The sequence below is a fragment of the Brachyhypopomus gauderio genome, chromosome 14, assembly GCF_052324685.1.
Source record: "Brachyhypopomus gauderio isolate BG-103 chromosome 14, BGAUD_0.2, whole genome shotgun sequence".
Lineage (NCBI taxonomy): Eukaryota > Metazoa > Chordata > Actinopteri > Gymnotiformes > Hypopomidae > Brachyhypopomus > Brachyhypopomus gauderio.
In genome coordinates this window covers 21,106,388-21,130,450 of record NC_135224.1, presented here as the reverse complement: position 1 = coordinate 21,130,450, position 24,063 = coordinate 21,106,388, and positions in this window count along the sequence as shown.

Sequence of the window (24,063 nt, the reverse complement as noted above, 5' to 3'; positions counted from 1 at the left end):
CGGCGGTACACGTAAGGAGTGGAGATTGGTGGTTTTGTTTCTGCTGTCTGGAACGAACAACAGCACCATAAAAACCTGTTATGTGAACACGACATGTCTGTCTGCACATATGGTCACCATTCTTTTCAGGACGAAGTAAGGCCTTCGGGGCTGATAATGGAGCAGCTGCAATCAGCTACAAAACGGCTGGTGAATTTTCTGAAAGTTCACAAAGTTCCACTCCAGAACTTTGCTGAAGTAATTCCGCTTATGGTTTTTTTTTTTTTTTTTTTTTTTGCACACCTGTGACTGCCAAGTTCAAACATCCCCAAGAATTTGAGCAATAGCACACTTAAAAAATCTCAAATTCTTTCCGCAGAGATGCATACATCTCCTTGAGTGTTAAATATGACTGTAAAACGCATAACTGTCTACCTCTTTCAGTGTCTGCTACGTTGGTGCAAAACAAACAAACAAACAAACAAACAAAAAAACAAATCAAATCAGCACACTAACCAACTATCAAGACAAAACACACATGAATGGAGGTTGTCATCTTGACATGAAAGCTTGGACCTAATATTCCACTTAATGAAATACACCATGTGGCTCTGCAAAGTACAATGGTGCCGTAGAGCTTTAGATCATTAGCAGGCCTGATTTCTGTTTGTAGGAACCTGCAGGGGAGCGAAAGATAGAAGTGAAAGAAAGTGATAGAAAAAAAAAGGAAAAAGAACTGCAGTGAAATTAAAGGAAAGGGACTTGGGGTTGTGCATCTGAAGCAGGGCTGTTGGCCCAGGGCTGGGGCACCTTACTGCTTTACTTTCACACCCTGTGTTTTAGAATCACACAGATCTGACTCAAGCCCAGGTACTGAACCTCATGGATCTGACTCAAGCCCAAGTACTGAAACTCACGGATCTGACTCAAGCCCAGGTACTGAACCTCATGGATTTGATTCAAGCCCAAGTACTGAATCTCATGGATCTGACTCAAGCCCAGGTACTGAACCTCACAGATCTGACTCAAGCCCAGGTACTGAACCTCACGGATCTGACTCAAGCCCAGGTACTGAACTTCACGGATCTGACACAAGCCCAGGTACTGAACCTCACGGATCTGACTCAAGCCCAGGTACTGAACCTCATGGATCTGACTCAAGCCCAAGTACTGAATCTCACGGATCTGACTCAAGCCCAGGTACTGAACCTCACAGATCTGACTCAAGCCCAGGTACTGAACCTCACAGATCTGACTCAAGCCCAGGTACTGAACCTCATGTATCTGACTCAAGCCCAGGTACTGAATCATACAGATCTCATCATGTAGGGGCAGAATTATACAGATCTGACTCAAGCACAGAGAAAGATTAATTATACCTCCAGGTTCACTCCAGATACCATTCATACCGTCACTTTCACCGAACGTGATTCATAACTGTCGTTATGATGAACTCACAATGCAAAGCACCATTTCCAAGTTCCCCTTTAATTCATGTTATTTTCCCAGATCTCCTCCATCTCAGCTCAAGATGTTCTGCATTCGTAGACGGTGGGGATTCATCTGCAGTATTCTGTGTAGGAGAGAGCAGTAGATAAGTTGGAGCAGCTGTACTGTGCTGAGCCCCACCAGGTGTGCAGTATGCACAGGATTGCTTATGGTTATGGGATGATTATTTCAGCTGTGCTCCTCTCTGAGGGTGGGGGAGGTAGGGGTGGAGGGGGGGGGTGGGGGTTGGTGGGGTGGAGGGGGTGGAGGGGGTGGTGGGGGTTGGTGGGGTGGAGGGGGTGGTGGGGGTGGTGCTCTGGGATGGCTGGCTGGTTTGGAGGCCAGTGGTTCAATCCCTGACGGTGACCCCATTTCCTGACCTTCACCCTGTCTCCTGACCTTCACTCCATCTCCTGACCTTCACTCCATCTCCCGAACTTCACCCTGTCTCCTGCAGGGATTCTGTCTACATCTGCTGCGTCTCCTAGGTAATTGAGGAGGGTGTGTGTGTGTGTGTGTGTGTGTGTGTGTGTGTGCGGGCACGCGTGTGTGTAAATGCTCATAGAAATGTATCTGAACACTTACATATGCTTGAGCACTAGATCACAGTTTCAACTTTAATTTGAAATACCAAATTTCATCTTTCATTTAGAGAAGCACAGACAGAGCAGTCGGACGGACCATCTGGCAGGAGTTTCACTCTTCCATTCATAATCACACTGAGCGAGATTTGCAAAGTGCTTCTATGCAGTGGCAAGCATAACTAATGTAAAATCCACAAGAATCTTTCAACATCAGCTTTTTTACCTCGTACTGAGACTCCGAATAAGACACTTATCTAAGTGTTTTTGTCTTCACCATTAGTTGGAGAATGATCAGAGATTCGAATTCGCCGTACCTTGGCACGACCAACTGCAGACATTGGTGAGTGGTATTGATGACCTAAGTAGGATATTTAATTACATGGGTCTGCCCTCCTAAAATTCACTAGCGTTTTCTTGACCTTTGACCCCAGCACAGAGGCCTGGACAGGATGGTAAAAGAATATCCCGATACAGCCTGGGTCATGAATATGGATCAACCTGTAAAGAGTCTTGGGTTAGTTATGAATATGGATCATCCTGTAAAGGGTCTTGGGTCATGAATATGGATCATCCTGTAAAGAGTCTTGGGTTAGTTATGAATATGGATCATCCTGTAAAGAGTCTTGGGTCATGAATATGGATCATCCTGTAAAGAGTCTTGGGTTAGTTATGAATATGGATCATCCTGTAAAGAGTCTTGGGTTAGTTATGAATATGGATTATCCTGTAAAGAGTCTTGGGTCATGAATATGGATAATCCTGTAAAGAGTCTTGGGTCATGAATATGGATCACCCTGTAAAGAGTCTTGGGTCATGAATATAGATCATCCTGTAAAGAGTCTTGGGTCATGAATATGGATCATCCTGTAAAGAGTCTTGGGTCATGAATATGGATCATCATGTAAAGAGTCTTGGGTTAGTTATGAATATGGATCATCCTGTAAAGAGTCTTGGGTTAGTTATGAATATGGATTATCCTGTAAAGAGTCTTGGGTCATGAATATGGATAATCCTGTAAAGAGTCTTGGGTCATGAATATGGATCACCCTGTAAAGAGTCTTGGGTCATGAATATGGATCATCATGTAAAGAGTCTTGGGTTAGTTATGAATATGGATCATCCTGTAAAGAGTCTTGGGTTAATTATGAATATGGATCATCCTGTAAAGAGTCTTGGGTCATGAATATAGATCATCCTGTAAAGAGTCTTGGGTTAGTTATGAATATGGATCATCCTGTAAAGAGTCTTGGGTTAGTTATGAATATGGATCATCCTGTAAAGAGTCTTGGGTCATGAATATGGATAATCCTGTAAAGAGTCTTGGGTCATGAATATGGATCACCCTGTAAAGAGTCTTGGGTCATGAATATGGATCATCCTGTAAAGAGTCTTGGGTCATGAATATGGATCATCATGTAAAGAGTCTTGGGTTAGTTATGAATATGGATCATCCTGTAAAGAGTCTTGGGGTAATTATGAATATGGATCATCCTGTAAAGAGTCTTGGGTCATGAATATGGATCATCCTGTAAAGAGTCTTGGGTTAGTTATGAATATGGATCATCCTGTAAAGAGTCTTGGGTTAATTATGAATATGGATCATCCTGTAAAGAGTCTTGGGTCATGAATGTGGATCATTCTGTAAATAGTCTTGGTGAGATCCATGCTGTGTGGAGTTGAAAGGTTGCACTCCGTGGAGTTTAAAAGTCCAAACAAGCAAATCCGATACCAAATGTTTCGGATGTCTGCAGAATGAGGAAGCTCCCAGAAGAAAATTAGATTATATACCTGCAATTTTAGCACTGGCAGCGGTGTTAAAAGTACATATGCCCTTTGTAACACAAATATTATGAAAGAATGGCTTAAAAAGGTCAAATGCAAATCAGTTATAGTGGGTTATTTATTTTGTGGGGGCTGATTATACTGTGTGTGTGTGTGTGTGTGTGTGTGTGTGTGTGTGTGCGTGCACTTCTGTCCTTGCATTTACCTGTTTCTGGTTTCGATTTGGAGTGTGAGCTACTGGGAACACTCAGGCCCACCAGTTAGTAAAGCTCAGCCTGCAAGCTAACGCCCACATAACAGACCACTGCTCGCTGTACCCCATGACCCGGAAGTGGAACAGGAAACCCAACGCTTGCACGGCAGGAAGCCCCGCCCTCAGTCGTCCCGGTGTCATCTGGTTGGCACGTCCCCGTCCGGCAGCGCCGTGTGATTCCTCTCTGGCGTGGCGAGGACGTGTCCTCTTGTCGTGGGGTCAGATGTCCTGTCCCTGCTCTGCCCAGAGACAGGCCCTGCTGGAGACTTGCTTGGCTCTTAGCAGCATGATAATTAGCAGGATGGAGGTAATGAGGTAATTTATGAGGGAAATTAAAAATCCATGGTCAGACATTAGCTTTAATGTGCCTAATGATGGCAGAACACATACCACAGGTTTGACAAGAAATACAGCAATCGATTATAATTTGTTTGATTTATGCAAGTAGGCTGTTGGTACAGGAACTGAGATGGCAGTCTCAGTTCTTACTATATCATTGTCCTGTAATAAAGTAGACATTTTTTCCAAACAGCAGCATTAGGAGAATTTGTAATAGCGTTACATGGGCTGTAGCAAGTGTACTCTGCCGCTGTACTTAGCGGTAGCATACTAGCACAGCATGAGTGTTAGTATGGAACACAAAGGACATAAACTCGTTAAAACCAACACATTCATTCTCTCTCTCTCTCAGTCAGTCTCTCTCTATGTCTGTCTGTCTGTCTCTACCCCTTTGTCTCGGGCCATGTCAGTTTCCTTGACACCACTTCACACTCTTGCACTCACTCATTCTCTTTCACACACGTGCGCGAACACTCGCGCCCGCACTTTAATGAGCCGACTTCAAAGTGCTTATCTTACGTTATTGAGCTCGTACTAATTGGAAGTCGTGATGGACAGACACGGCAGTACTCCTTCACTGCCTTGCTGTTGCAGGGAATATTTCTGGATGCTGGATGTGTTTAGTCCCAAAAGCGTGCAACTTGGCTTCGGTACCTCGTGAAAGCTAAACCCAGACGTCTGTAAGATTTTAGCAGTTCTATTAATTCAAACAGAATGTATGGATTACCTAATTCCACAGCAATCTGTGCTTTGATGGTAAAATGCAAAATACAGGCTTGGTGCAGGCCAGGTTCAGTTGCTAGGTGCATCGTACAATGTGGTATACACTTCGGGGACTGTTCTAACTCCAGCCCATAATGGGAGAGCTTTCTCTGAGAGCTGGTGTATGAGTGTGTGTGTATGAGTGTGTGTGTATGAGTGTGTGTGTATGAGTGTGTGTGTATGAGTGTGTGTGTATGAGTGTGTGTGTATGAGTGTGTGTGTATGAGTGTGTGTGTATGTGTGTGTGTGTATGAGTGTGTGTTTGTGTATGAGTGTGTGTGTATGAGTGTGTGTGTGTGTATGAGTGTGTGTGTGTGTGTGTAATAATGGGATCCCTGCAGCCTCATCTACCTTGACTCCGACAACCGTCATTTCGGTGGTAGCCCCTGGTCACTCCCAGAGCTTCGCCCCTCCGTGGAGAGCCCGAGTCAAGCCAAACACGGCTGCGATGGGAGAGACACTTCCTGAGAGCTCCCCAATTTAGCTGACACCGTGTCGTTGGCCTCTGACATCTCCCAAGTCCCCATGTGTTAATGTGTTGAGTCATAAAGCTATTTCAGGCCCCATACAGAGTGCACACTCTAACATTATGCTTAACTGCACCTCTGGACCAAAACTTCCCTTTATATCCGTACAAGAGGGTGAGAATTTTGCAGAGTTTAAATGTTTCCCGTTCTGCTAATCGCTACGTTGACCAGTCAGGTCACCCACGCTGAAGCAGAGAAGCATAAAAACACGTGGAGTGTAAGGTCTCTCGAACGAGAGGTAGACATGTTCAGTCAGAAGGTCAAAGGTCCCCGGCAGAGTAGCATCATGGCCTCTCCGCTCGCTCGCTCCGCGCACCCCGTGGGACATCGGACACACCCGCTTGTGATTAGACCTCTGGGGAAAAGACCTACACAGTGGTGCACTCCCAGCCAATCAGAAGACGCAGTATTGTACCGTGTGACATCGTGGTGTGGTATCGTGTCTTATAACGCACTTAAACACCTTCCTGTAATGGGGGAGCTTTCACTGCCAGGGTGTATGCGTGTGTGTGTGTGTGTGCGCATGTACATGTGTGTGTGTGTGTGTGTGTGTGTGTGTGTGTGTGTGTGTGTGTGTGTCTGTGGACAGAAGGGGAAGCAATGCTTCACTGCATTGCCGGTCTCTTCGGTCCTCTGACCTGATGTTGTCGAGGAACTGCAGGACACTGGTCCCATTCCACCAGATGACCAGTTTCACCAGGTCCCTGCTCAGATGGCCACTGGCCCCACTGGGACCAGTGAGTCTGGAGAAACCTGCCAGGATGCTGATGGCAGGAAGCCGTCTGACCTCGAGGTTCCCGTATTAGCAGCACGAGAGATGTCGCACGCATAAAAGCAGTCAGTCTAGAGACATTTGTGACAAGTGTTAGCATATGTGTGTGTATGTGTGTTGAGTTCATATGTGTGTGTACATTTCTCTTGACATGGACTTCTATGGTCATATAACTTCACTGCATATCCCTTTACCCAGAATTCTGAAGGGCACCAGAGTAAACCAGATAGGAGAGTAATTATAGATGTGACCAGATAGGACAGTGATATTGACATCCAGCCCATGTGTAATTAGAGCGTGCTGCCAACAGGATCATCTAGCGAGTCCCCGCCCCCTTCAGCCTGGACACGCCCCCCCACCAATGAGCAGCATTAGCAATCATACAATATACAGTTTAGAATTCCTGCTTTCCTTAGCTGCTGTAAAACTCGAACTTGTCAAAATGTTACATGTGTTAAATAAACTTAATAAAGGTTTTTAAATCGGTAGATTCGTGCCTCTCACGTGTAAGCCAACGTTAGGTCTAAAGCAACGTGAGGGGGTCCTGCAACACACTGGCAGCAATTGCTGTTAACTTCTGAGATGTGTAATTAAAGGCTAGTCCGAATGCATTAAGAATGTGTTTTTTCAAGTCCTGTTCAAGTTCCCAGGGACATGGCAGTTTTCTCTTTGCTCAGAGGAGCAGAAATACAGTCTAATTACATGTACCTACTGAGAACATATAAAATCCTGAAACATGAAATCTGACAGTTTCATGCCACCTGGTTTCTTAGTAATGGAATTATCGTCACTAGTACATGGTACAAGTCAGATTAATTTCATTTCCATAGTGTTTCTTACAAAAGAAATGTCATGAACTGCGTTTGCGTGGGTCAAAGCATGAACCCTAATTAGCATATGATGAAACAGTCCTGACGCAGAGGTGGAGTCAGGACGCAGAGGTGGAGTCAGGACGCAGAGGTGGAGTCAGGACACAGAGGTGGAGTCAGGACGCAGAGGTGGAGTCAGGATGCAGAGGTGGAGTCCCGATTCAGAGGCGGAGTCAGGACGCAGAGGTGGAGTCCTGATGCAGAGGCGGAGTCTCAACGCAGAGGCGGAGTCAGGATTCAGAGGCGGAGTTCCAACGCAGAGGTGGAGTCCTGAAGCATTTCCAATGATTTAAGACCAAGCACAAACCTTCCTCTCAGCAAACCTACAGAGCTTTAACACGAGGGCTGTTTTTGCAGAATGAGGCTAATTCAGACGTCCTGCATGGCCTTTATGTGGCCTGGTGAGGCAGATTTTTCATGAGTTGGCCACTGACTAGTTCACTTTATTGTAAAATGTCTTCCTGTTTTAATTGGAAGACTCCTGTGTTCATCTCCACGTCCTCCTGCACGTATCAATTTCCATTTACTCAGCGGATCACAATGATGGCGTTTCCCCCCTGGAGAAACTCAAATTCATTAAATTCACGTTCATTCCGTAATGCAGGACTGAGCTGAAATGACTCGTCCTCCGACGTGACATTTGTGATTTGGCTGTGAAGATGACTATCTGATGGCTCTGTGGACTCTGTGAGAAGATTCAGTGGTTCCCACACAGTACAACAAACTGGTTTATTCACCCCTCCCCCTCCATTCCTGCCAAATGGCAGCTCTGAATGTGAGAATAATGGATCGTTTAGGTAGTAACAACTAATGCAACAGCACACTTTCAGTTATTTTTACTTTATTTATCTATTTCTTCTTCAAAATGTTTCACACGTTTCAAAGCCTTCCAGAATGAGGTGTGGACAGGTGGGTCATGCCACATGTTATCACACAGGCTTGTATGCAGAAGTATTTAAAAAAGCATTGTGATGTCTGAATTTCTGCCTATATAAATACGACGTGTAGAAATAAATGTGGCCGCTATGCGCATCTACAATCCTCCTTGGTAAATGCTCATTTGTGTGCATTACCTGCCCTTAATATTAGCTCGGAGCGCTCAACAGATTTGCTTCTGAAGTTTGCACCTATTCATTTCACTAGAACCTTCCAGAAATAGTCTCAAGGGTGCGATTAAGCACTTGTCTTCCTCCCTCCGTGGAGCTTTCTGGAGAGGAAGTCGCAATCAAACTGGCAACTTCCATCCCATCAGCTCCGCCAGACAAGCTGATCACCCACGGCAACCGTGCGGTGATGGCCGCAGTCTTTCCATCCCAAAGCTTCCAGTAGGACCTTAGCAACACATCCGAGCCTAATCACAACTAATGTGTTTTAGGAGGGGAAAGAAGTCAAATGAGATCAAATATATAGAATACAGAGAGAGGATGGTGTGACCATGGTATGATCACCCTGACACATTGAATACAGCGGACAAACTGAAAAATGTATGATCAAGCAAATATTAACCCTTCTCTTTATGCTATGTTCGTCATTTTGAGATTTGCATTTAAATTATTCAATAACCACCTTTGAATAATAACTGAGCCTGAGTGAATCTTCCTCAGAGAGTAAGCTGTATATAGAACTACCTCAGCTGCCTAACTGGCTACATTAAGTTTATTTTCACCCAACCATGGGAGAGCGGGCCACCAGTGATAGTGATGTCATAAGTGTGAGTGGAGTTTGTGGGTTCCTGGGTGATAGTGATGTCATAACTGAGTGGAGTTGATGGGTTCCTGGGTGATAGTGATGTCTTAACTGAGTGGAGTTGATGGGTTCCTGGGTGATAGTGATGTCATAACTGTGAGAGGAGTCGGTGGGTTCCTGGGTGATGGTGATGTCATAACTGAGAGGAGTCAGTGGGTTCCTGGGTGATAGTGATGTCATAACTGAGTAGAGTCGTTTGGTTTCCTGGGTGATAGTGATGTCATAACTGTGAGAAGAGTTGGTGGGTTCCTGGGTGATAGTGATATCATAACTGTGAGAAGAGTCGGTAGGTTCCTGGGTGATAGTGATGTCATAACTGAGTGGAGTTGGTGGGTTCTTGGGTGATAGTGATGTCATAACTGAGTGGAGTTGATGGGTTTAAAATTCTTTTATTTGTTTTTAAATCTCTTCATGGTCTCGCCCCCCAGTATCTGTCCGACCTATTACAACACTATAGCCCAGCACGCTCGCTTAGGTCAACAGATCAGTGCCTCCTTACTGTTCCGAGGACACTGAGAAAGTGCAGAGGTGATCGCTCCTTTTCAGCTGCGGGTCCAAAATTGTGGAATGACCTTCCTTTGCACATTAGGCAGATTGAGTCACTCGCCGTTTTTAAATCTCATTTAAAAACACATCTTTTTTCATTGGCTTTTGATTTAATTAGATTTTCTTAGTGCTTTATTTGTTTCTATAGCTTTGGGTTGTGTTGTGTGTTTTCTTCCTAAATTTGGTGTTTTTATTTAAACACAAAATTTAAATTTTATATTTGTGCTGTTTTATGTTTCTTATTCTTTCAGTATGTGTACAGCACTTTGGTATACATTTGTTGTTTTAAAGTGCTATATAAATAAAATGGATTGGATTGGATTGGATTGGTTCCTGGGTGATAGTGATGTCATAACTGAGTGGAGTTGATGGGTTCCTGGGTGATAGTGATGTCATAACTGTGAGAGGAGTCGGTGGGTTCCTGGGTGATGGTGATGTCATAACTGAGTGGAGTCAGTGGGTTCCTGGGTAATAGTGATGTCATAACTGAGTGGAGTCGGTGGGTTCTTGGGTGATAGTGATGTCATAACTGAGTGGAGTTGATGGGTTCCTGGGTGATAGTGATGTCATAACTGAGTGGAGTCAGTGGGTTCCTGGGTGATAGTGATGTCATAACTGTGAGAGGAGTTGGTGGGTTCCTGGGTGATAGTGATGTCATAACTGTGAGAGGAGTTGGTGGGTTCCTGGGTGATAGTGATGTCATAAGTTTGAGAGGAGTTGGTGGTTTCCTGGGTGATAGTGATGTCATAACTGTGAGTGGAATCGGTGGGTTCCTGGGTGATAGTGATGTCATAACTGTGAGTGGAGTCGGTTAGTTCCTGGTTCATAGTGATGTCATAACTGAGAGGAGTTGGTGGGTTCTTGGGTGATAGTGATGTCATAACTGAGTGGAGTTGGTGGGTTCCTGGGTGATAGTGATGTCATAGCTGTGAGAAGAGTTTGTGGGTTCCTGGGTGATAGTGATGTCATAACTGTGAGAGGAGTCGGTGGGTTCCTGGGTGATAGTGATGTCATAACTGAGTGGAGTCTGTGGGTTCCTGGGTGATAGTGATGTCATAACTGAGTAGAGTCGTTTGGTTTCCTGGGTGATAGTGATGTCATAACTGTGAGAAGAGTCGGTAGGTTCCTGGGTGATAGTGATGTCATAACTGTGAGAAGAGTCGTTTGGTTTCCTGGGTGATAGTGATGTCATAACTGTGAGAAGAGTCGGTGGGTTCCTGGGTGATAGTGATGTCATAACTGAGAAGAGTTGGTAGGTTCCTGGGTTATAGTGATGTCATAACTGAGTGGAGTCAGTGGGATCCTGGGTGATAGTGATGTCATAACTGAGTAGAGTCGTTTGGTTTCCTGGGTGATAGTGATGTCATAACTGTGAGAAGAGTCGGTGGGTTCCTGGGTGATAGTGATGTCATAACTGTGAGAAGAGTCGGTAGGTTCCTGGGTTATAGTGATGTCATAACTGAGTGGAGTCAGTGGGATCCTGGGTGATAGTGATGTCATAACTGAGTGGAGTTGGTGGGTTCCTGTGTGATAGTGATGTCATAATTGTGAGAGGAATCGGTGGGCTGATGTCATAACCATCAGCAATGAGCCACAGTGAGACCATTTAAGCAGAATGATTGTCAATCACATGCAACTACCTCTTCTGTCCGGGATGGGTGATTCCTTGTCCAATGGAGACAGGCAGAGACAGGCAGAGACAGATTGTTCATGCTTTGCTGAAATGAGAGAGTGTAGTGACCTGAGCTCTCACAGCCTTGGGCTGGGAGCTGTGGTAGACCGCTCGAGCCCGGAGTGAGGCATAAGGCCTTTGAGATGAGACGAGACATGTTTGAAATGTTTCCAAGCTCCTTCTCGATCAGGAATGGAGCAGATGGGAATCTTTACAGACCTTTTTTATTTTAAAAATTGTAAATTGTTCACTATAAAATTGTTCATGCAGTAATTCAACATCTTACACAGTACATTCAATTCACGGTACATTTAGTTCATTAGATGATATACTGTACTGTGTGTTAAAAACTGATAAACTAAATAATTAATCATATACCTTTGTATAAGTAAAGGAAATGAGTTTTTCCCTCTGTATTTATTTTAATTGCCTTCATATTGTATGTAGAATGTTGTATCCTTTCAGGGATTCTGTTTCGTCTGTGTGCTAGGCACGCGGGTGGAGGGCACCGCCTGCGAATCAGGACAGCGGAGAACAAAGAGACTTGGTGATGGGGCGTCTTTTTCATTATTTATCCCCCCCCCCCCCCCCAACCCTCACCGCCAACCCCACCCGTTGTCAACAAACAGCTTTAACCTGCTCGCTTTCATGCCTCTGGTAAAGACTTGGAGAGCAGCGTGGGGGGGGGGGGAGGGGGGAGCTCACCTGTAATGGTGTAAACACTTTTCATCCAAGTGTCATCTGCTACTTTTGACATGGCGCCTTCGTAGGGTCACCGATCACTACAGACTCCCATTTGTGGACTAGCCATTGATGTTTTGATAGCTCCCCTCTGACCAACCCCGACCAACCCCGGTTTACATTTTCACGGTTTACATTTTTACATTACAGTTTTGGCCAAGGATGTAACGTTAGCGGTTAGCACTGTTCCAAACCCATGCAGAGAAGGGTGATGTAATACAGTCATCACAATGTAAATCACATTTTTTGATAATGATAGTAGGCAGTGGCCTGAGCAAAACAACACCTTGATTTACTGCTTTTTGAAAAGCAAATAAATAAAATAGTGAAATCAGATGTCATCCACAGGTGCTCAAAATCTCATTACAGCACAATTATTCACTTCGCTGTTATTCAGTATAGCAAAATCACTGAATAATCGATACCAGTGACTCGACATGCAGATGTAATGGTAATTATTTGAATTCAATATTTAAACGATTAATTATGATGTACATATCAACACTGAGGTCTTTGTTCAAGCAGGAACTGTATTGCCTTCTGTCCATTGCCTGAACTAGCCAGCCAAGTTTCCTAGCTATTCACATTATAACCGGCCTTAGACTAAATAACATCAGTATTTTCAGACAGAGTGCATTTCAGAGTGCAGTTTGCCCCTCAACACTTGCAGTAAGATTTGTACCTTCAGCTGTGTCCTCAACCTGAATAGACCCTCCTCGACAAACACGGTCCAGTTAGGTGTTCTGGTGCCTTGCTCTCTCCCACATCTTATCAGACGTCTCTTGGCTGGCCTCTCCTCTCGCCGGCGTCTTCGCCAGCGTCTTCGCTCGGCCGCAAGGTCAAGGGGTCAAAGGGTCAAGGGGTCATGTCGTCGCCACTGTGCTTCCGTTTAACCCTCCCTAGTAATCTTGAAGGCATGACAAATGCAAAGTAGATCTGCATGCTGCTTATGAGAAACATAATGAATGAATGAATGAATGATCACGTGATGGAGGAATCATTACCCACAAGGCTTCAGCGTCAGCCACCGTTCTCATCTTGTATGCACGACTGTGTTTATGTATATGAGTGCGGTTATTGGATATGGATCGTATATGTGAGCTTATTATTACTATGATCCTCACAAATCATCCCTCCCCCCATTCTTGACCCGAGAGTCTTGTGCCTGTGTAGCAGTCAGGTTGGAGGAACCAGAACACCAGAATCATTTGCTGCGAGAGGCTGCGAGAGACGCTGATTTTGGGGATGGAGCAGTGCTGGCATGACGGAGAAGACAGACGACAGAGGGTGGAGGCATGAGCCCGAACGTCCCTCTAATTGAGAGCTTAGTGGGAAAGCGGAGTGATGGATGTCCACTATTCAAATGAGAGAGACTAGGGTGGTGGGGTTGGGGCTGTGGTTGGAGGAGACTAGGGTGTGGGTGTTTCCCAATATCAAGTCTGACGAAAAGATGGAGAAGAGCATGAACTCATCTGAAGCATGAAATCTGATTGTCCACCAGACTCCCCAGACAGGTGGGATACAGGAGAAACGCCAGCTTTTGTCTGCCAATTATATCACAGAAAGGACGAACCAGCTTTAGCACTGTAGCAACTAAGGGCTACTGAACAGAGGTCAATGTCTGGGCACAGTGTTAAAGGCCCAATTAGGAACCACTGCAGCTAGTTGGCTTTAGGGCCCTAACAGAAATAAGGCTACCAAACGACTACAGCTAGCAATTACTAGCGTTAGCACGAGTTCACCACTAATGGGCAACCTGCTGAACTGCGGACACCTTTACTAGTGTGTTTGGGGTCACAGATGTGCTGAGTTTGAAGAGTTTGGTTGGAACTGATGAAGAGCCAGTTCCTTTAGCTTCTTCATCCTCGCAATGTTCATCTCTACAGGCATGTTTTAGCTACATACCTCAGTTCTTCGGGGTTCATGTGGTAAAACCTCCGAGATCTTACTTCTGCATTGTTAGTTCAGTGCAAATCTTAGTACATAGTAACAAACAGGCTGTCAATCAATAAAAGCTGTAAAAGTAAGAAAAACTGATAAATATATAAAAGTTGATGCTATTTAGCCCTGCAATCATTGCTTAATTTCAAACATGCTTGAGTCAAAATGACAAAAAATCGGATTACTGTCCATTTCCAAATGACTTTAGCTAGAGTTAATAAAGTTAGTGATTCATGCCTATTTTTCCACTGAGCACAAAAAAATGATTGTCATTGTTACTGCACTTTAATTAAATCTTGATCTACATGTTAAACTATGCAGATACAACTGAAAGCTCCGTGCTTCTTTACCTGAATGTCACGTCATCGCACTGAAGTGCACAATAACATCTCACCATGATACAATGGTGACTACAAGTATTCCATCTACGAATGAGCTGTTTTGCTTGCCCTGTGATGAAATGCGTGAAATCTCCACCACGCCCTCCTCTTTATTCTCGCTTCTGGGAGGAAGCACGTGTGTCCCTGCTGGTTTCTGCCTTCGTACTTAGCAAGGAGGGGGTCTTGGGTGAGGACCAGAGCTGGCATGTACCACTGCGTTACCTTTGAAAGTGTCAGTAGTACTGATCTGTGCAGTTCTAATAAACCTGAGATAGAACGAATCATCAAGCCGTGGGAGACATGTCCCTGTGCGTAGAAACACAGTAAAGGCCATCAGAACTGTCAGCCGGAAATACAACACCGCAGGACTTGAACCCAATTGCAGCTTATTACAGTTGACAGTTCTCGCAAACTGTCAAGCAAACTGGTTCAGATAAACTGTATCATCTCTTCTGTTCACGTCTGAATTTTTAATTCCATAATAATTATTGTTATTCCTCATGCATATTTTTCAGTATATACAATGAAGTATTATACGGAATATATTATACTGAAACATATATGAAAGGCAGGGTTCTGCCCTTGGGTGTTAAGGAGATTTTTAGTTGAAGTTAGAATGATTGATGGCGATGGGGTGGCATGTGTTATCTGATTGCAAAAGAACTGAAGCTTAAATTAGATTAAATGTAAGGTTTGGTTTACCAATGCATAAAGCCTTTTAGGACAGTTTTGAACACAGTTCTGCACCTCTGTGTTAATAGCAATTTTGAATTGGTATTGCTACGCACAAATGAACACTGCGTGTCTGAATGCAACACCCTAGGTGTTAATTATAGCACTGAGACCACAGCCGCTCATGACTGGTTGAAACACAACGATGTCAGTAACAAGGAAATAGCTTCCTTTCTCTCCACAGGAGCTCAACAGTGATAATCACTGTTACACACAATCACACAATAATATTTCCGTAACATTTTTAATGACGTCAATTATTGCGCAGTGGGAGGAGCTATCCGTAACGTGGTCATCCGATCACTGCCAGAACGCTCATGCCCGATATCTATACACTTAAAACTGACACAGCAGTCTGAAATGATGTTGCCGCTTTTTTCGATGCAATGCTAAGACGCTGGTGCGTGACAAATGGGTCTCATTTGTAACTTAAGGCTGGGAGTCAAATATGAATTGCTTAATGTTCTAAATCGTGGTTTTAATATGATATTTCTAATGGTTGTCATTATACTGCTGTCCAACAGGCCCAACTTACATTTATTATAAAAGTTTTATACGACTATTTAATGTTTGGTATATTATATATAGTAATTACATACATTTAGTTATACATTATAAGTTGCATTTTAGAGTGTAAGTAGATATCTTCAAACTCTTTTATTGATATTGAGTTTGAGAAGCTAGTTCTTTCATGTAAATATTCGTTTTGAAAGCCGCACGGAGAAACCAGACGTGCTTAATTGAAGAGTACACCAATTAAGCATCCTCGTTATTCCATTTACAGATCCTGTCTGTCCACAGAAAATGTGTCTGAAGTTATTCATTAGCATATTGCATAAAGGTTGTTGAGTTTGTGTGTGTGTGTGTGTCTGTGTGGGTCTGTGCCTGTGTGTAGGTGCCGCTTGCAGATGTCTGGAAGTGTAATGTAATTGCTATGATTTCTGAATATCTCAAGAAAAGAAACTCAAAGAACTAGCAAAACAGCGTTCAGGATGAGCTGGGAGATCTCATCTTCTGAGCAGATGCACCTGAAGCTGCCATCAGACAGGTGTACCTGCATCTTTATGGTGGAAGCCACTCTGTCTCCACAGGAAGGTGTCATGGAACATTCCCAGACCTCTCCCTGCGGGTGTGTCCGTGTCCGTGTGTGTGTGTGGAGACATCATTTGCATCTGTGTAGGTGTTTGTTTCCGTGTTTGTTTGGTGGTGTAAGTATGTCTGGTTCGTGGCACCTGTCACTTGTTTCATTGTAATGTGTTGCACATGTCCCTTGTTGTCCATGTATTTAAGCATGTGTCTTGTCCCTGTTCACTGTCAGTTGTTGTTTTGACATAGCATAAATGTTGCATGTTTCTGCTAGCGCTAAGTGCGATTTACAGTAAACAAAGAGGATCTCCATCTTTAGATGCGTTTCATCTTAGCTTTTTGCTACACCCTCACCATCTTTACAGAAGGTATATGCCAAAAAGAACTACTAATTTAATGTAAAGGGTTATTTAAAAACACCCTTAAAGGAACTTCATCAAGTAAAATAAAGTGCGTTATTAAAAGTTGAAATCAATATTTTAAAATTCAGCAAATAAAATTTTGGGACAGAGCAAAATTGTCAGTTCCACAAAAGTGGAAGACCCAAACTTTCTTCTTGAAAGAATTTAAATCATTACTGACCCTCAGATGGTCTGGAAGAGAATTCCAGAATTTTGGGCCGAGGCATTGGAAAAGAAATCAGAGCATGGTGCCAACCACTGGCGATCGATCAATCGCGATATAATACTTAATTTGTGTTCATTTACCCCCCCACATTTTACTCTCAACTTTGCCACTTGCTGTGAGGATGGTGTTTAAAGCTGGGTCATAGTCAAATGTAACCCCTAGGTAAGGCCATGTTTTAATTAGCAGCAGGCTAGCTGTATGCTATGCAATTTCTTGATTCCCTGAATTCTAATTACTTCACACTCCAGTTTGTGAGACCCAATTAATTTGGGCAATAAAGATGCAAGTCAGTTAAGGCAATCCGATCGAGATCATAAAGAACCCAAACTGTGAAGAAGGTTCCTTTTAATACCTGCGCTTCGTGGTGCAAAGCAAACGGCACTAACCTTCAAGTTCTTTTTTTTTTTGTGAGGTCCGTCTCGACAGAGGGCATTTAAAGAGCCGTCCGCACAAGCCGTAACCAGAGCTACCAGCAAACCGTTTTGTACATACAGTTTCACTTCGGAATTGTAAAGAGTCGATTGAATCTTAAGGCCCCTTCTCCGCACGCAAAAAGGCATTCCCAGGTTTAAAAGGGCTCTCATGAAAGCTCCCGTAACACCTAGTGAGAACCCTTAAAAGAAGAAAGTTTGCAGACTTATCGGGCCCATACCTTATTGCTGTTTTTTTTTTATTTTAAGCAAAGAAAGCTGCTTGTCTGGAGATAAAGCTAAGAAGGATGAGTGGTGGAAGCAGGTGACCAATTGGCCGTCAGAGCACTTCCCTGATAGTGAGAGTTACTCAGGCGGAAACCGCAATCAGCGTAGCAGGCGACCCAGAGAGGCCTTCACGTTGCGATGGACAAATAGCTCCTGCTGCTAATGCACACTGACTTCAGAACGAACAAAGAGCCTCAGTGTGAAACTGCACCAGAGTGCCTGAATTTTAGCTCCATTAGCGCCTGGGTTTGTGTTTATTTTAGTCGATTGAACATTTAGTCTAAATAAACTGCACAAATATATGATACAACTTTCGCACTTAGACCAAGATCAGGCGTTGCCATAGTCACCCAGCTGTAACCTAGCGCACAGTAACAGGCCTAGTGGCCTACCAATTTGAGCGCTGTAATGAAATCTGTGTAAATGATATTTCTTTCTTGTGTAGAGCAGGAGCACATATATTATCCGTACCCTGATGTGGTTTGATTACTCCCACACTGGACGCTTTCATTAGTAATGGAGTTAATGCTCGACTGATGGGCAAGCTTGCATCCCTCCCCCAACCCCCCACCAACACCCACCAACACCCACCAACCCCCACCAACCCCCAGCAACCCCCACCAACACCCACCAACCCCCACCAACCCCCACCAACCCCCACCAACACCCAGCAACCCCCACCAACACCCACCAACCCCCACCAACACCCACCAACCCCCAGCAACCCCCAGCAACCCCCACCAACGCCCACCAACACCCAGCAACCCCCAGCAACCCCCAGCAACCCCCACCAACACCCACCAACGCCCACCAACACCCACCTCGCCTCTTAGAGACATAATTTAGTTTCTGATAAATACACCCTCCATCATTACTGTCACATTCTGTTTTTTTTTCTAGAAAAGTTTACTCAGATTAACTGAGAGCAAAACTCAGAAAAATTGTTACAGGTCTGACAGTGTTTAAGTTTTAACCTCCGTGGGACTGACAGAAAGTGAAGAAGAGGAGGAGGAGAGGCTGTCGACGACGCAGGACGACTCCTCCCGTGGACCGACTACCATGCGTCCTGGATGACTCGAGCTTAGTCATAGTCCGAAACACGAGTAAGCCCTGCCCCACCGCTCCGGCAAAATGCGGATGACATTATCGTGCCGCGGTTGACATTAAGCTTCCAGTAATTGAAAGAATCGTCATGATTGGCTCACACGGCTCGTGGGCGGGATGAGTCCATGAACCTGGCTGTGACGTAATGTAAAACGTTACATATATAATTATTTTAATGGAACATGGTTTAATGGACTAAGAGGGCCCTTGGTAGGCAGTTCTGTGGGATGGCTGAGATCCACTGTCGCTTTAAGTTTAACTGTACCCAGAGCAGCACCTAAGCCAGGGCTTTGCCAGCTTTGCTGCCATTTTCACTGACCCAGGAACAGTTTTTTATCAGCCTCTTCTGTATGAAGTGTACCTTAAAGACAGGTGGCTCCAATTAGGTGATGGCAGAGAGGCCCCCATTTGTCTTTTTTGGTGCGGTGTGCAAAGTGGGGCCATTAATTGTAGGATGATAAAAAGATGTATGCGTCCCCTCTGCAGAAGAGACAGGGCGTTTGCTGTTTAATTCATGGGGTGCACAGTGTGTCATTTAGGATGAATTAGCTGGCAATTAAAACAACCCCTATCTCTTATCTTCTGATTTTCTAATATCATTGTGTTTTATGACTTACTGGTTCTTGAGTCAGAACAGAAGAAACCATTGGAACAAAACTGATGATTATTGCTGTTGGTCTGTGTAACAGCAACCCCAACCCTTCCCCCCCACTTATCTGTCTTTTGGACAAAGCGTAATGTGCCAGAATAGTGAAAACATGTTTAATACAGCACTGTAGATGACAGTACACTGTTAAATTACACAGTAATTACCGTGGTGCATTTGCTTATTAAAGCTTTGGCATTTCGAATGTTCCTATTAAGGGAAGAGAATGAGACTGACATGTTCTATATCCGTTTGGTGCCTGGGATCACTTGGAAAATGGGTGTCATTGGGAAGTATGCAGGGAAGAACCGAAGGAATAAGAGGAATTATGCAAATGTTCAACTCTGGAGTCCATGCTGATACCGTTGCCCCTGGAAAACCTGGGAAGATCTCATAACCTGTTATAGCGTTGATAAGATGAATTGTCTTTAACCTAACATGAAGGCAACTTGCCAATCCAGATTCCAAATGGGTTTCGTGTGAATGTACACTTTGTATGCCACGAAAGACCCGTGACATGTCACTGCAGTATGGCACCTCTGATGATTTCAGCACCGGACAGCTCCGGACGTGCTGGGCGTTCACTTTTACAGGGCAGTCAAATAGTTACCCAGCAATTCTGTCTATGGTGACTCACACCTACATAAACAAGAATAGTTGTGAAGCAGCGTGAAGTCTGGGAGGAGGAAAAACAATCGTCGTTTCCACAGGTCAGGAAATTAACCACAACTGTGAAAGATTTGTCACTTAAATGGGACTGGATTGATTCATAATTAATCGCAGTGGTGAGTGAGCTATGCAGGGGAAAAAAATGTTGAGTAGCAATTAGTGATCAAGCAGCTCTTCAAAGCTGCCGTGCTCCGAGAAGCACATGTTGACATTTGCAGAGCCAACTCTTAATTTCGTATCTAATAAACAACGACAAACATGGAGTGACAATGACACTTGTATCTGGTGATGTTCACAGGTTCATCTTTCGGACCGTGGATGGCAGGGCTCGAGAACACCGATACGCGCTACCGATAGACGTCAACCCACAAATTCTGTCGGAAACACGATCCAATGCAGCTGCTGCCAACAATAGCTGTTGAGTTCTTTGTGAGACCTCTCATGCATTTCAGACCGGCTGGGTCTGATGCCCAGCAGTGCACACACACACACACACACACACACACACACACACACACTGTGTCTGAGCTCTAGCGAACAAGAACCCTACGGCACAGCTTCATTAAAAAGATTTGTACACTTGTGCCAGTACACTTGAATGGTCCTTGCTCTCTCTCTCTCTCTCTCTCTCTCTCTTTTTCTCTCCCTCTTTTCCTCTCCCCCTCCCTCTCTCTCTTTCTCCCCCTCTCTCCTTTCTATGATCTGCTGTGATCTGGCAGTCGTCAGTGTGCTGTCTGCACCAGACACCCCGCCCCACACTGCCGCGCCCCACCCCTTGCCAGCCCCCTTGCTCCGCCCCCTTGCCCCGCCCCCTTGCTCCAGACTAAGTGCCTCATTTTTATCCTTATGAAGTCACTGGAGAGGAGGCTGCTACCACAGCGACGGTGTGTGGTGAGCGGGAGACACTATTGGATTATCGGATCCTGGTGCATACTGATGGATGCGGGCAATCAGTTGTAGTAGTGGCGTGGGCCTGGGGCAGGTAAACAGCTTGTCTGAACGCTCCCACTCCATAATAAGGCCATTACCAGAAATATCGTCCCACAGTCCGACCACCACAAAGCTAAACAAATCCCAACCTTTACCCTGCCGTCATCAGTCTAAGGAGAGTGGGAGGCCATGCTGGCTTGCACAGTGGCACACACACGCACGCACACACACACACACACACACACACACACACACACACACACACACACACACACACACACACACACACACACACACACACACACACACACACACACATGCAGTGTTAATGTACAACGTGGGTTTTTCAAACAGGCTCCAGGCGCTTTGAGCAGGCATGTGCACACACTGCCCTGTCATACAGGCGATGTGATGTGGCTTTATGGCCTGTGTTCTTGTTCTTTGGAGTTGGAAATTATTTTTCTCTGAGCACTGGGAGTGGATTGAGGGGTGAAGTGAGAGAGTGGAGTGAGGGGGTGGAGTGAGAGAGTGGAGTGAGTGAATGGAGTGAGAGAGTTGAGTGAGGGAGTGGAGTGAGGGGGTGGAGTGAGTGAGTGGAGTGAGGGGGTGGATTGAGGGGGTGGAGTGAGGGGGTGGAGTGAGAGAGTTGAGTGAGGGAGTGGAGTGAGGGGGTGGAGTGAGTGGAGTGAGTGAGTGGAGTGAGGGGGTGGAGTGAGGGAGTGGAGTGAGAGAGTGGAGTGAGAGAGTGGAGTGAGGGGGTGTAGTGAGAGAGTGGAGTGAGGGAGTGGAGTGAGGGGGTGGAGTGAGTGAGTGGAGTGAGGGGGTGGAGTGAGAGAGTGGAGTGGGGGTGGAGTGAGAGAGTGGAGTGAGGGGGTGTAGTGAGAGAGTGGAGTGAGGGAGTGGAGTGAGAGAGTGGAGTGAGGGGGTGGAGTGAGAGAGTGGAGTGGGGGTGGAGTGAGAGAGTTGAGTGAGGGGGTGTAGTGAGAGAGTGGAGTGAGGGAGTGGAGTGAGGGAGTGGAGTGAGGGAGTGGAGTGAGGGGGTGGAGTGAGGGGGTGGAGTGAGGGGGTGGAGTGAGAGAGTTGAGTGAGGGGGTGGAGTGAGGGGGTGGAGTGAGGGGGTGGAGTGAGAGAGTGGAGTGAGAGAGTGGAGTGAGAGTGGAGTGAGGGAGTGGATTGAGAGGGTGGAGTGAGAGGGTGTAGTGAGAGGGTGGAGTGAGAGGGTGGAGTGAGAGGGTGGAGTGAGAGGGTGGAGTGAGAGAGTGGAGTGAGAGGGTGGAGTGAGAGAGTGTAGTGAGAGGGTGGAGTGAGAGGGTGGAGTGAGGGAGTGGAGTGAGGGAGTGGAGTGAGGGAGTGGAGTGAGGGAGTGGAGTGAGAGAGTGGAGTGAGAGAGTGGAGTGAGAGAGTGGAGTGAGGGAGTGGAGTGAGGGAGTGGAGTGAGGGAGTGGAGTGAGCCCAATATAATGGCAGAAGGTTACGTTTGTTCAACTAAACAGTTCTAACCAAAGATTTGTGTTCTGTTTTTAAAATGTATTATTCTTATTAATTTTATGGATTTTCAGTGTTGTGTTATTTTATCCTCCCACAGTTCTAATTATTTTCTAATTGACCTACATGCGTACAGGATGCTGCTGGTTGGGTCTGTGGTGTGCTGTTGTGCTCTTGTGGGTCTTCTGTATAGTTTCACTGCTTTCCTGGTGTTACATTTCCCTACTGAACATGAAACTAGATCAGGCGCTCACACACAAACTAGGAGCTAAGCAGAATTCTTTCAGGGCAGACTTGCTCACCACAGAAGCTGCCTGCAATGTCAAATCCTGTTACCGTGAGCAGCCGTGAGTTCCTGTGATCAAACAAAGTGAGAGGTTTTGATGTTTCGGCTCATGCTAAAGCACAATACAACATCCATTAACGCTACAAGCACCTGCACCATTGCTATTGAACTCCGTATTCATTGACCTTTCAAAGGTCATGAATGAAGACGTATAAATATGGATGGACGTGCTGTGCATAGGTAAGAAAGAAATTCCCTCCGGTGTCCATGCATTGTGAGGTTGGGTTCCGCCTCACATATCTTTCAAATGGGTCCTTAATAGTAGGGCAAGACAGCCATGTGGGTGGGTGTCGTTTCAGGTGGGGGCCCTGAGGCCTGGCTTCACATCCCCCAACCTCCACCCCCACCACTGGACCACAACCCACATAAGCACTCCATAACATCAAAGCCCGGCGGGTCAGGGCTGTTCGAGTGTGGTTCTGTGCAGGTGGCACTGAGTTAATCAGCCCAAGCAGCCCCCCCCCCCCCCCTCCCCCATTTTGGGCAGCAAGTAGGTGCCCTGTGGGTGGCGCTACCACACCACATGCCCTCCAGCCGAGCCAAAGGGCTGAGAGAAGTAAGGGAGGACTGGCTGGCCTTCACCCGTCCTTCCTCTCACCCTCATATGGGCTGCCCAGGAACAAGCGGAAGATTTATGGTCCTGCCAAGCCTCGAAAAATCATACTGACCTGGGGAATGAAGGGCAAAAAAAAAAAACCCCCACCCATAATGCACTGGTGATCGCCTTGCAATGAAAACGAATAATTGATGCTGACCATGTCTGGTAAATAAGACGGCAGTGCCAGATAAATAAATAAGAAAGTAAACGCAGTGCACTTCGTCACTTGGGGCTATTACCAAATGTCAAACATTTCATTAGTGGGCCTGTGTTTGTTTTTGCTGAAATAACCGCAACTGGTTGGAAGGGAAAGGAAGCCTCTTAATGGAAAGAAAGGTTACTTCTGTGACCCTAGTGGATGTTACATTATTTTGCCCTATTAATGCCAAATTAATTATGGAAAAACAAAGAAAGCAAACTAATTAGGATCTCTGTAGAACAGTGCATGATCCAGCACAGATGATAAAAATAGATATCCAACACCCTCCTTGATCTCCATGTTCTCAAATGTGAAAACGGATCCCAAGAAAAACAGCTAACTCTTTAAGATCATGTCTTCAGCATGGAACAAGAGGAAGAACCTTCTGGAACAAGAGCAAGAACCTTCTGAAACAAGAGGAAGAACCTTCTGGAACAAGAGGAAGAACCTTCTGGAACAAGAGCAAGAACCTTCTGAAACAAGAGGAAGAACCTTCTGGAACAAGAGGAAGAACCTTCTGAAACAAGAGGAAGAACCTTCTGGAACAAGAGCAAGAACCTTC